The following is a 13,957-nucleotide window of genomic DNA, read 5'->3' on the forward strand; positions in this document are numbered from 1 at the left end:
CCTCCCAGGGGTTATTCGAGATATCTTAATCGAAAGCCTAGTAACGAGGCATTGGCTACCTTAAGAGAGTCATAGATACTCGTCCCAATTGCTCACCCAGTCTGCCATTTTTTCTTACTGCGGCCAGTCTGCCAGAAGCGATATGACACTAGTTGTGTATCATAAAAGAGTGATCCTTTCTCCTCCCAGGGGTTATTCGAGATATCTTAATCGAAACCCTAGTAACGAGGCATTGGCTACCTTAAGAGAGTCATAGTTATTCGTCCCAATTGCTCACCAAGTCTGCCATTTCTTCTTACTGCGGCCAGTCTGCCAGAAGCGATATGTCACTAGTTGTGTATCATAAAAGAGTGATCGTTTCTCCTCCCAGGGGTTATTCGAGATATCTCAATCGAACCCTAGTAACGAGGCATTGACTACCTTAAGAGAGTCATATTTACTCGTCCCAATTGCTCACCCAGTCTGCCATTTTTTCTTACTGTGGCAAGTCTGCCAGAAGCGATATGTCACTAGTTGTGTATCATTAAAGAGTCATCGTTAATCCTCCCAGGGGTTATTCGAGATATCTTAATCGAAACCCTAGTAACGAGGCATTGGCTACCTTAAGAGAGTCATAGTTACTCGTCCCAATTGCTCACACAGTCCAACATTTTTTCTTACTGCAGCCAGTCTACCAGAAGCGATATGTCACTTGTTGTGTATCATAAAAGAGTGATCCTTTCTCCTCCCAGGGGTTATTCGAGATATCTTAATCGAAACCCTAGTAACGAGGCATTGGCTACCTTAAGAGAGTCATAGCTACTCGTCCCAATTGCTCACTCAGTCTGCCATTTTTTCTTACTGCGGCCAGTCTGCCAGAAGCTATATGTCACTAGTTGTGTATCATAAAAGTGTGATCGTTACTCCTCCCAGGGGTTATTCGAGATATCTTAATCGAAACCCTAGTAACGAGGCATTGGCTACCTTAAGAGAGTCATAGTTACTCGTCCCAATTGCTCACCCAGTCTGCCATTTTTTCTTACTGTGGCAAGTCTGCCAGAAGCGATATGTCACTAGTTGTGTATCATGAAAGAGTCATCGTTAATCCTCCAAGGGGTTATTCGAGATATCTTAATCGAAACCCTAGTAACAAGGCATTGGCTACCTTTAGAGAGTCATAGTTACTCGTCCCAATTGCTCCCACAATCCAACATTTTTTCTTACTGCAGCCAGTCTGCCAGAAGCGATATGTCACTAGTTGTGTATCATAAAAGAACCGTCGTTACTCCTCCGAGGGGTTATTCGAGATATCTTAATCGAATCCCTAGCAACGAGGAATTGGCTACCTTACTCGTCCCAATTGCTCACCCAGTCTGAAAATTTTTCTTACTGCGACCAGTCTGCCAGAAGCGATATGTCACTAGTTGTGTATCATAAAAGAGTGATCGTTTCTCCTCCCAGGGGTTATTCGAGATATCTTAATCGAAACCCTAGTAACGAGGCATTGGCTACCTTAAGAGAGTCATAGTTACTCGTCCCAATTGCTCACCCAGTCTGCCATTTTTTCTTACTGTGGCCAGTCTGCCAGAAGCGATATGTCACTAGTTGTGTATCATAAAAGAGTGATCGTTACTCCTCCTAGGGGTTATTCGAGATATCTTAACCGAAACCCTAGTAACGAGGCATTGGCTACCTTAAGAGAGTCATAGTTACTCGTCCCAATTGCTCACCCAGTCTGCCATTTTTTCTTACTGCGGCCAGTCTGCCAGAAGCGATATGACACTAGTTGTGTATCATAAAAGAGTGATCCTTTCTCCTCCCAGGGGTTATTCGAGATATCTTAATCGAAACCCTAGTAACGAGGCATTGGCTACCTTAAGAGAGTCATAGTTACTCGTCCCAATTGCTCACCCAGTCTGCCATTTTTTCTTACTGCGGCCAGTCTGCCAGAAGCGATATGTCACTAGTTGTGTATCATAAAAGAGTGATCGTTTCTCCTCCCAGGGGTTATTCGAGATATCTTAATCGAAACCCTAGTAACGAGGCATTGGCTACCTTAAGAGAGTCATAGTTACTCGTCCCAATTGCTCCCACAATCCAACATTTTTTCTTACTGCAGCCAGTCTGCCAGAAGCGATATGTCACTAGTTGTGTATCATAAAAGAACCGTCGTTATTTCTCCGAGGGGTTATTCGAGATATCTTAATCGAATCCCTAGTAACGAGGAATTGGCTACCTTACTCGTCCCAATTGCTCACCCAGGCTGAAAATTTTTCTTACTGCGACCAGTCTGCCAGAAGCGATATGTCACTAGTTGTGTATCATAAAAGAGTGATCGTTTCTCCTCCCAGGGGTTATTCGAGATATCTTAATCGAAACCCTAGTAACGAGGCATTGGCTACCTTAAGAGAGTCATAGTTACTCGTCCCAATTGCTCACCCAGTCTGCCATTTTTTCTTACTGTGGCCAGTCTGCCAGAAGCGATATGTCACTAGTTGTGTATCATAAAAGAGTGATCGTTACTCCTCCCAGGGGTTATTCGAGATATCTTAATCGAAACCCTAGTAACGAGGCATTGCCTAACTTAAGAGAGTCATAGTTACTCGTCCCAATTGCTCACCCAGTCTGCCATTTTTTCTTACTGCGGCCAGTCTGCCAGAAGCGATATGACACTAGTTGTGTATCATAAAAGAGTGATCCTTTCTCCTCCCAGGGGTTATTCGAGATATCTTAATCGAAACCCTAGTAACGAGGCATTGGCTACCTTAAGAGAGTCATAGTTACTCGTCCCAATTGCTCACCCAGTCTGCCATTTTTTCTTACTGCGGCCAGTCTGCCAGAAGCGATATGTCACTAGTTGTGTATCATAAAAGAGTGATCGTTTCTCCTCCCAGGGGTTATTCGAGATATCTTAATCGAAACCCTAGTAACGAGGCATTGACTACCTTAAGAGAGTCATATTTACTCGTCCCAATTGCTCACCCAGTCTGCCATTTTTTCTTACTGTGGCAAGTCTGCCAGAAGCGATATGTCACTAGTTGTGTATCATTAAAGAGTCATCGTTAATCCTCCCAGGGGTTATTCGAGATATCTTAATCGAAACCCTAGTAACGAGGCATTGGCTACCTTAAGAGAGTCATAGTTACTCGTCCCAATTGCTCACACAGTCCAACATTTTTTCTTACTGCAGCCAGTCTACCAGAAGCGATATGTCACTTGTTGTGTATCATAAAAGAGTGATCCTTTCTCCTCCCAGGGGTTATTCGAGATATCTTAATCGAAACCCTAGTAACGAGGCATTGGCTACCTTAAGAGAGTCATAGCTACTCGTCCCAATTGCTCACTCAGTCTGCCATTTTTTCTTACTGCGGCCAGTCTGCCAGAAGCTATATGTCACTAGTTGTGTATCATAAAAGTGTGATCGTTACTCCTCCCAGGGGTTATTCGAGATATCTTAATCGAAACCCTAGTAACGAGGCATTGGCTACCTTAAGAGAGTCATAGTTACTCGTCCCAATTGCTCACCCAGTCTGCCATTTTTTCTTACTGTGGCAAGTCTGCCAGAAGCGATATGTCACTAGTTGTGTATCATGAAAGAGTCATCGTTAATCCTCCAAGGGGTTATTCGAGATATCTTAATCGAAACCCTAGTAACAAGGCATTGGCTACCTTTAGAGAGTCATAGTTACTCGTCCCAATTGCTCCCACAATCCAACATTTTTTCTTACTGCAGCCAGTCTGCCAGAAGCGATATGTCACTAGTTGTGTATCATAAAAGAACCGTCGTTACTCCTCCGAGGGGTTATTCGAGATATCTTAATCGAATCCCTAGCAACGAGGAATTGGCTACCTTACTCGTCCCAATTGCTCACCCAGTCTGAAAATTTTTCTTACTGCGACCAGTCTGCCAGAAGCGATATGTCACTAGTTGTGTATCATAAAAGAGTGATCGTTTCTCCTCCCAGGGGTTATTCGAGATATCTTAATCGAAACCCTAGTAACGAGGCATTGGCTACCTTAAGAGAGTCATAGTTACTCGTCCCAATTGCTCACCCAGTCTGCCATTTTTTCTTACTGTGGCCAGTCTGCCAGAAGCGATATGTCACTAGTTGTGTATCATAAAAGAGTGATCGTTACTCCTCCTAGGGGTTATTCGAGATATCTTAACCGAAACCCTAGTAACGAGGCATTGGCTACCTTAAGAGAGTCATAGTTACTCGTCCCAATTGCTCACCCAGTCTGCCATTTTTTCTTACTGCGGCCAGTCTGCCAGAAGCGATATGACACTAGTTGTGTATCATAAAAGAGTGATCCTTTCTCCTCCCAGGGGTTATTCGAGATATCTTAATCGAAACCCTAGTAACGAGGCATTGGCTACCTTAAGAGAGTCATAGTTACTCGTCCCAATTGCTCACCCAGTCTGCCATTTTTTCTTACTGCGGCCAGTCTGCCAGAAGCGATATGTCACTAGTTGTGTATCATAAAAGAGTGATCGTTTCTCCTCCCAGGGGTTATTCGAGATATCTTAATCGAAACCCTAGTAACGAGGCATTGGCTACCTTAAGAGAGTCATAGTTACTCGTCCCAATTGCTCCCACAATCCAACATTTTTTCTTACTGCAGCCAGTCTGCCAGAAGCGATATGTCACTAGTTGTGTATCATAAAAGAACCGTCGTTATTTCTCCGAGGGGTTATTCGAGATATCTTAATCGAATCCCTAGTAACGAGGAATTGGCTACCTTACTCGTCCCAATTGCTCACCCAGGCTGAAAATTTTTCTTACTGCGACCAGTCTGCCAGAAGCGATATGTCACTAGTTGTGTATCATAAAAGAGTGATCGTTTCTCCTCCCAGGGGTTATTCGAGATATCTTAATCGAAACCCTAGTAACGAGGCATTGGCTACCTTAAGAGAGTCATAGTTACTCGTCCCAATTGCTCACCCAGTCTGCCATTTTTTCTTACTGTGGCCAGTCTGCCAGAAGCGATATGTCACTAGTTGTGTATCATAAAAGAGTGATCGTTACTCCTCCCAGGGGTTATTCGAGATATCTTAATCGAAACCCTAGTAACGAGGCATTGCCTAACTTAAGAGAGTCATAGTTACTCGTCCCAATTGCTCACCCAGTCTGCCATTTTTTCTTACTGCGGCCAGTCTGCCAGAAGCGATATGACACTAGTTGTGTATCATAAAAGAGTGATCCTTTCTCCTCCCAGGGGTTATTCGAGATATCTTAATCGAAACCCTAGTAACGAGGCATTGGCTACCTTAAGAGAGTCATAGTTACTCGTCCCAATTGCTCACCCAGTCTGCCATTTTTTCTTACTGCGGCCAGTCTGCCAGAAGCGATATGTCACTAGTTGTGTATCATAAAAGAGTGATCGTTTCTCCTCCCAGGGGTTATTCGAGATATCTTAATCGAAACCCTAGTAACGAGGCATTGACTACCTTAAGAGAGTCATATTTACTCGTCCCAATTGCTCACCCAGTCTGCCATTTTTTCTTACTGTGGCAAGTCTGCCAGAAGCGATATGTCACTAGTTGTGTATCATTAAAGAGTCATCGTTAATCCTCCCAGGGGTTATTCGAGATATCTTAATCGAAACCCTAGTAACGAGGCATTGGCTACCTTAAGAGAGTCATAGTTACTCGTCCCAATTGCTCACCCAGTCTGCCATTTTTTCTAACTGCAGCCAGTCTGCCAGAAGCGATATGTCACTTGTTGTGTATCATAAAAGAGTGATCCTTTCTCCTCCCAGGGGTTATTCGAGATATCTTAATCGAAACCCTAGTAACGAGGCATTGGCTACCTTAAGAGAGTCATAGCTACTCGTCCCAATTGCTCACCCAGTCTGCCATTTTTTCTTACTGCGGCCAGTCTGCCAGGAGCTATATGTCACTAGTTGTGTATCATAAAAGAGTGATCGTTACTCCTCCCAGGGGTTATTCGAGATATCTTAATCGAAACCCTAGTAACGAGGCATTGGCTACCTTAAGAGAGTCATAGTTACTCGTCCCAACTGCTCACCCAGTCTGCCATTTTTTCTTACGGCGGCCAGTCTGCCAGAAGCGATATGTCACTAGTTGTGTATCATAAAAGAGTGATCCTTTCTCCTCCCAGGGGTTATTCCAGATATCTTAATCGAAACCCCAGTAACGAATCATTGGCTACCTTAAGAGAGTCATAGTTACTCGTCCCAATTGCTCACCCAGTCTGCCATTTTTTCTTACTGCGGCCAGTCTGCCAGAAGCGATATGTCACTAGTTGTGTATCATAAAAGAGTGATCGTTACTCCTCCCAGGGGTTATTCGAGCTATCTTAATCGAAACCCTAGTAACGAGGCATTGGCTACCTTAAGAGAGTCATAGTTACTCGTCCCAGTTGCTCACCCAGTCTGCCATTTTTTCTTACTGTGGCAAGTCTGCCAGAAGCGATATGTCACTAGTTGTGTATCATTACAGAGTCATCGTTAATCCTCCCAGGTGTTATTCGAGATATCTTAATCGAAACCCTAGTAACGAGGCATTGGCTACCTTAAGAGAGTCATAGTTACTCGTCCCAATTGCTCACACAATCCAACATTTTTTCTTACTGCAGCCTGTCTGCCAGAAGCGATATGTCACTAGTTGTGTATCAAAAAAGAACCGTCGTTACTCCTCCGAGGGGTTATTCGATATATCTTAATCGAATCCCTAGTAATGAGGCATTGGCTACCTTACTCGTCCCAATTGCTCACCCAGTCTGCCATTTTTTCTTACTGTGGCCAGTCTGCCAGAAGCGATATGTCACTAGTTGTGTATCATAAAAGAGTGATCGTTACTCCTCCCAGGGGTTATTCGAGATATCTTAATCGAAACCCTAGTAACGAGGCATTGGCTACCTTAAGAGAGTCATAGTTACTCGTCCCAATTGCTCACCCAGTCTGCCATTTTTTCTTACTGCGGCCAGTCTGCCAGAAGCGATATGACACTAGTTGTGTATCATAAAAGAGTAATCCTTTCTCCTCCCAGGGGTTATTCGAGATATCTTAATCGAAACCCTAGTAACGAGGCATTGGCTACCTTAAGAGAGTCATAGTTACTCGTCCCAATTGCTCACCCAGTCTGCCATTTTTTCTTACTGCGGCCAGTCTGCCAGAAGCGATATGTCACTAGTTGTGTATCATAAAAGAGTGATCGTTACTCCTCCCAGGGGTTATTCGAGCTATCTTAATCGAAACCCTAGTAACGAGGCATTGGCTACCTTAAGAGAGTCATAGTTACTCGTCCCAATTGCTCACCCAGTCTGCCATTTTTTCTTACTGTGGCCAGTCTGCCAGAAGCGATATGTCACTAGTTGTGTATCATAAAAGAGTGATCGTTACTCCTCCCAGGGGTTATTCGAGATATCTTAATCGAAACCCTAGTAACGAGGCATTGGCTTCCTTAAGAGCGTCATAGTTACTCGTCCCAATTGCTCACCCAGTCTGCCATTTTTTCTTACTGCGGCCAGTCTGCCAGAAGCGATATGTCACTAGTTGTGTATCATAAAAGAGTGATCCTTTCTCCTCCCAGGGGTTATTCGAGATATCTTAATCGAAACCCCAGTAACGAATCATTGGCTACCTTAAGAGAGTCATAGTTACTCGTCCCATTTGCTCACCCAGTCTGCCATTTTTTCTTACTGCGGCCAGTCTGCCAGAAGCGATATGTCACTAGTTGTGTATCATAAATGAGTGATCGTTTCTCCTCCCAGGGCTTATTCGAGATATCTTAATCGAAACACTAGTAACGAGGCATTGGCTACCTTAAGAGAGTCATAGTTACTCGTCCCAATTGCTCACCCAGTCTGCCATTTTATCTTACTGTGGCAAGTCTGCCAGAAGCGATATGTCACTAGTTGTGTATCATTAAAGAGTCATCGTTAATTCTCCCAGGGGTTATTCGAGATATCTTAATCGAAACCCTAGTAACGAGGCATTGGCTACCTTAAGAGAGTCATAGTTACTCGTCCCAATTGCTCACACAGTCCAACATTTTTTCTTACTGCAGCCAGTCTGCCAGAAGCGATATGTCACTAGTTGTGTATCATAAAAGAGTGATCCTTTCTCCTCCCAGGGGTTATTCGAGATATCTTAATCGAAACCCTAGTAACGAGGCATTGGCTACCTTAAGAGAGTCATAGCTACTCGTCCCAATTGCTCACCCAGTCTGCCATTTTTTCTTACTGCGGCCAGTCTGCCAGAAGCTATATGTCACTTGTTGTGTATCATAAAAGAGTGATCGTTTCTCCTCCCAGGGGTTATTCGAGATATCTTAATCGAAACCCTAGTAACGAGGCATTGTCTACCTTAAGAGAGTCATAGTTACTCGACCCAATTGCTCACCCAGTCTGCCATTTTTGTTACTGTGGCAAGTCTGCCAGAAGCGATATGTCACTAGTTGTGTATCATTAAAGAGTCATCGTTAATCCTCCCAGGGGTTATTCGAGATATCTTAATCGAAACCCTATTAACGAAGCATTGGCTACCTTAAGAGAGTCATAGTTACTCGTCCCAATTGCTCACACAGTCCAACATTTTTTGTTACTGCAGCCAGTCTGCCAGAAGCGATATGTCACTAGTTGTGTATCATAAACGAACCGTCCTTACTCCTCCGAGGGGTTATTCGAGATATCTTAATCGAATCCCTAGTAACGAGGCATTGGCTACCTTACTCGTCCCAATTGCTCACCCAGTCTGCCATTTTTTCTTACTGCGGCCAGTCTGCCAGAAGCTATATGTCACTAGTTGTGTATCATAAAAGAGTGATCGTTACACCTCCCAGGGGTTATTCGAGATATCTTAATCTAAACCCCAGTAACGAGGCATTGGCTACCTTAAGAGAGTCATACTTACTCGTCCCAATTGCTCACCCAGTCTGCCATTTTTTCTTACTGCGGCCAGTCTGCCAGAAGCGATATGTCACTAGTTGTGTATCATAAAAGAGTGATCATTTCTCCTCCCAGGGGTTATTCGAGATATCTTAATCGGAACCCTAGTAACGAGGCTTTGGCTACCTTAAGAGAGTCATAGCTACTCGTCCCAATTGCTCACCCAGTCTGCCATTTTTTCTTACTGCGGCCAGTCTGCCAGAAGCTATATGTCACTAGTTGTGTATCATAAAAGAGTGATCGTTACTCCTCCCAGGGATTATTCGCGATATCTTAATCGAAACCCTAGTAACGATGCATTGGCTACCTTAAGAGAGTCATAGTTACTCGTCGCAATTGCTCACCCAGTCTGCCATTTTTTCTTACTGCGGCCAGTCTGCCAGAAGCGATATGTCACTAGTTGTGTATCATAAAAGAGTGATCGTTACTCCTCCTAGGGGTTATTCGAGATATCTTAACCGAAACCCTAGTAACGAGGCATTGGCTACCTTAAGAGAGTCATAGTTACTCGTCCCAATTGCTCACCCAGTCTGCCATTTTTTCTTACTGCGGCCAGTCTGCCAGAAGCGATATGACACTAGTTGTGTATCATAAAAGAGTGATCCTTTCTCCTCCCAGGGGTTATTCGAGATATCTTAATCGAAACCCTAGTAACGAGGCATTGGCTACCTTAAGAGAGTCATAGTTACTCGTCCCAATTGCTCACCCAGTCTGCCATTTTTTCTTACTGCGGCCAGTCTGCCAGAAGCGATATGTCACTAGTTGTGTATCATAAAAGAGTGATCGTTTCTCCTCCCAGGGGTTATTCGAGATATCTTAATCGAAACCCTAGTAACGAGGCATTGGCTACCTTAAGAGAGTCATAGTTACTCGTCCCAATTGCTCCCACAATCCAACATTTTTTCTTACTGCAGCCAGTCTGCCAGAAGCGATATGTCACTAGTTGTGTATCATAAAAGAACCGTCGTTATTTCTCCGAGGGGTTATTCGAGATATCTTAATCGAATCCCTAGTAACGAGGAATTGGCTACCTTACTCGTCCCAATTGCTCACCCAGGCTGAAAATTTTTCTTACTGCGACCAGTCTGCCAGAAGCGATATGTCACTAGTTGTGTATCATAAAAGAGTGATCGTTTCTCCTCCCAGGGGTTATTCGAGATATCTTAATCGAAACCCTAGTAACGAGGCATTGGCTACCTTAAGAGAGTCATAGTTACTCGTCCCAATTGCTCACCCAGTCTGCCATTTTTTCTTACTGTGGCCAGTCTGCCAGAAGCGATATGTCACTAGTTGTGTATCATAAAAGAGTGATCGTTACTCCTCCCAGGGGTTATTCGAGATATCTTAATCGAAACCCTAGTAACGAGGCATTGCCTAACTTAAGAGAGTCATAGTTACTCGTCCCAATTGCTCACCCAGTCTGCCATTTTTTCTTACTGCGGCCAGTCTGCCAGAAGCGATATGACACTAGTTGTGTATCATAAAAGAGTGATCCTTTCTCCTCCCAGGGGTTATTCGAGATATCTTAATCGAAACCCTAGTAACGAGGCATTGGCTACCTTAAGAGAGTCATAGTTACTCGTCCCAATTGCTCACCCAGTCTGCCATTTTTTCTTACTGCGGCCAGTCTGCCAGAAGCGATATGTCACTAGTTGTGTATCATAAAAGAGTGATCGTTTCTCCTCCCAGGGGTTATTCGAGATATCTTAATCGAAACCCTAGTAACGAGGCATTGACTACCTTAAGAGAGTCATATTTACTCGTCCCAATTGCTCACCCAGTCTGCCATTTTTTCTTACTGTGGCAAGTCTGCCAGAAGCGATATGTCACTAGTTGTGTATCATTAAAGAGTCATCGTTAATCCTCCCAGGGGTTATTCGAGATATCTTAATCGAAACCCTAGTAACGAGGCATTGGCTACCTTAAGAGAGTCATAGTTACTCGTCCCAATTGCTCACCCAGTCTGCCATTTTTTCTAACTGCAGCCAGTCTGCCAGAAGCGATATGTCACTTGTTGTGTATCATAAAAGAGTGATCCTTTCTCCTCCCAGGGGTTATTCGAGATATCTTAATCGAAACCCTAGTAACGAGGCATTGGCTACCTTAAGAGAGTCATAGCTACTCGTCCCAATTGCTCACCCAGTCTGCCATTTTTTCTTACTGCGGCCAGTCTGCCAGGAGCTATATGTCACTAGTTGTGTATCATAAAAGAGTGATCGTTACTCCTCCCAGGGGTTATTCGAGATATCTTAATCGAAACCCTAGTAACGAGGCATTGGCTACCTTAAGAGAGTCATAGTTACTCGTCCCAACTGCTCACCCAGTCTGCCATTTTTTCTTACGGCGGCCAGTCTGCCAGAAGCGATATGTCACTAGTTGTGTATCATAAAAGAGTGATCCTTTCTCCTCCCAGGGGTTATTCCAGATATCTTAATCGAAACCCCAGTAACGAATCATTGGCTACCTTAAGAGAGTCATAGTTACTCGTCCCAATTGCTCACCCAGTCTGCCATTTTTTCTTACTGCGGCCAGTCTGCCAGAAGCGATATGTCACTAGTTGTGTATCATAAAAGAGTGATCGTTACTCCTCCCAGGGGTTATTCGAGCTATCTTAATCGAAACCCTAGTAACGAGGCATTGGCTACCTTAAGAGAGTCATAGTTACTCGTCCCAGTTGCTCACCCAGTCTGCCATTTTTTCTTACTGTGGCAAGTCTGCCAGAAGCGATATGTCACTAGTTGTGTATCATTACAGAGTCATCGTTAATCCTCCCAGGTGTTATTCGAGATATCTTAATCGAAACCCTAGTAACGAGGCATTGGCTACCTTAAGAGAGTCATAGTTACTCGTCCCAATTGCTCACACAATCCAACATTTTTTCTTACTGCAGCCTGTCTGCCAGAAGCGATATGTCACTAGTTGTGTATCAAAAAAGAACCGTCGTTACTCCTCCGAGGGGTTATTCGATATATCTTAATCGAATCCCTAGTAATGAGGCATTGGCTACCTTACTCGTCCCAATTGCTCACCCAGTCTGCCATTTTTTCTTACTGTGGCCAGTCTGCCAGAAGCGATATGTCACTAGTTGTGTATCATAAAAGAGTGATCGTTACTCCTCCCAGGGGTTATTCGAGATATCTTAATCGAAACCCTAGTAACGAGGCATTGGCTACCTTAAGAGAGTCATAGTTACTCGTCCCAATTGCTCACCCAGTCTGCCATTTTTTCTTACTGCGGCCAGTCTGCCAGAAGCGATATGACACTAGTTGTGTATCATAAAAGAGTAATCCTTTCTCCTCCCAGGGGTTATTCGAGATATCTTAATCGAAACCCTAGTAACGAGGCATTGGCTACCTTAAGAGAGTCATAGTTACTCGTCCCAATTGCTCACCCAGTCTGCCATTTTTTCTTACTGCGGCCAGTCTGCCAGAAGCGATATGTCACTAGTTGTGTATCATAAAAGAGTGATCGTTACTCCTCCCAGGGGTTATTCGAGCTATCTTAATCGAAACCCTAGTAACGAGGCATTGGCTACCTTAAGAGAGTCATAGTTACTCGTCCCAATTGCTCACCCAGTCTGCCATTTTTTCTTACTGTGGCCAGTCTGCCAGAAGCGATATGTCACTAGTTGTGTATCATAAAAGAGTGATCGTTACTCCTCCCAGGGGTTATTCGAGATATCTTAATCGAAACCCTAGTAACGAGGCATTGGCTTCCTTAAGAGAGTCATAGTTACTCGTCCCAATTGCTCACCCAGTCTGCCATTTTTTCTTACTGCGGCCAGTCTGCCAGAAGCGATATGTCACTAGTTGTGTATCATAAAAGAGTGATCCTTTCTCCTCCCAGGGGTTATTCGAGATATCTTAATCGAAACCCCAGTAACGAATCATTGGCTACCTTAAGAGAGTCATAGTTACTCGTCCCATTTGCTCACCCAGTCTGCCATTTTTTCTTACTGCGGCCAGTCTGCCAGAAGCGATATGTCACTAGTTGTGTATCATAAATGAGTGATCGTTTCTCCTCCCAGGGCTTATTCGAGATATCTTAATCGAAACACTAGTAACGAGGCATTGGCTACCTTAAGAGAGTCATAGTTACTCGTCCCAATTGCTCACCCAGTCTGCCATTTTATCTTACTGTGGCAAGTCTGCCAGAAGCGATATGTCACTAGTTGTGTATCATTAAAGAGTCATCGTTAATTCTCCCAGGGGTTATTCGAGATATCTTAATCGAAACCCTAGTAACGAGGCATTGGCTACCTTAAGAGAGTCATAGTTACTCGTCCCAATTGCTCACACAGTCCAACATTTTTTCTTACTGCAGCCAGTCTGCCAGAAGCGATATGTCACTAGTTGTGTATCATAAAAGAGTGATCCTTTCTCCTCCCAGGGGTTATTCGAGATATCTTAATCGAAACCCTAGTAACGAGGCATTGGCTACCTTAAGAGAGTCATAGCTACTCGTCCCAATTGCTCACCCAGTCTGCCATTTTTTCTTACTGCGGCCAGTCTGCCAGAAGCTATATGTCACTAGTTGTGTATCATAAAAGAGTGATCGTTTCTCCTCCCAGGGGTTATTCGAGATATCTTAATCGAAACCCTAGTAACGAGGCATTGTCTACCTTAAGAGAGTCATAGTTACTCGACCCAATTGCTCACCCAGTCTGCCATTTTTGTTACTGTGGCAAGTCTGCCAGAAGCGATATGTCACTAGTTGTGTATCATTAAAGAGTCATCGTTAATCCTCCCAGGGGTTATTCGAGATATCTTAATCGAAACCCTATTAACGAAGCATTGGCTACCTTAAGAGAGTCATAGTTACTCGTCCCAATTGCTCACACAGTCCAACATTTTTTGTTACTGCAGCCAGTCTGCCAGAAGCGATATGTCACTAGTTGTGTATCATAAACGAACCGTCCTTACTCCTCCGAGGGGTTATTCGAGATATCTTAATCGAATCCCTAGTAACGAGGCATTGGCTACCTTACTCGTCCCAATTGCTCACCCAGTCTGCCATTTTTTCTTACTGCGGCCAGTCTGCCAGAAGCTATATGTCACTAGTTGTGT

Source organism: Schistocerca gregaria, chromosome X, assembly GCF_023897955.1.
Source record: "Schistocerca gregaria isolate iqSchGreg1 chromosome X, iqSchGreg1.2, whole genome shotgun sequence".
Classification (NCBI taxonomy): Eukaryota; Metazoa; Arthropoda; class Insecta; order Orthoptera; family Acrididae; genus Schistocerca; species Schistocerca gregaria.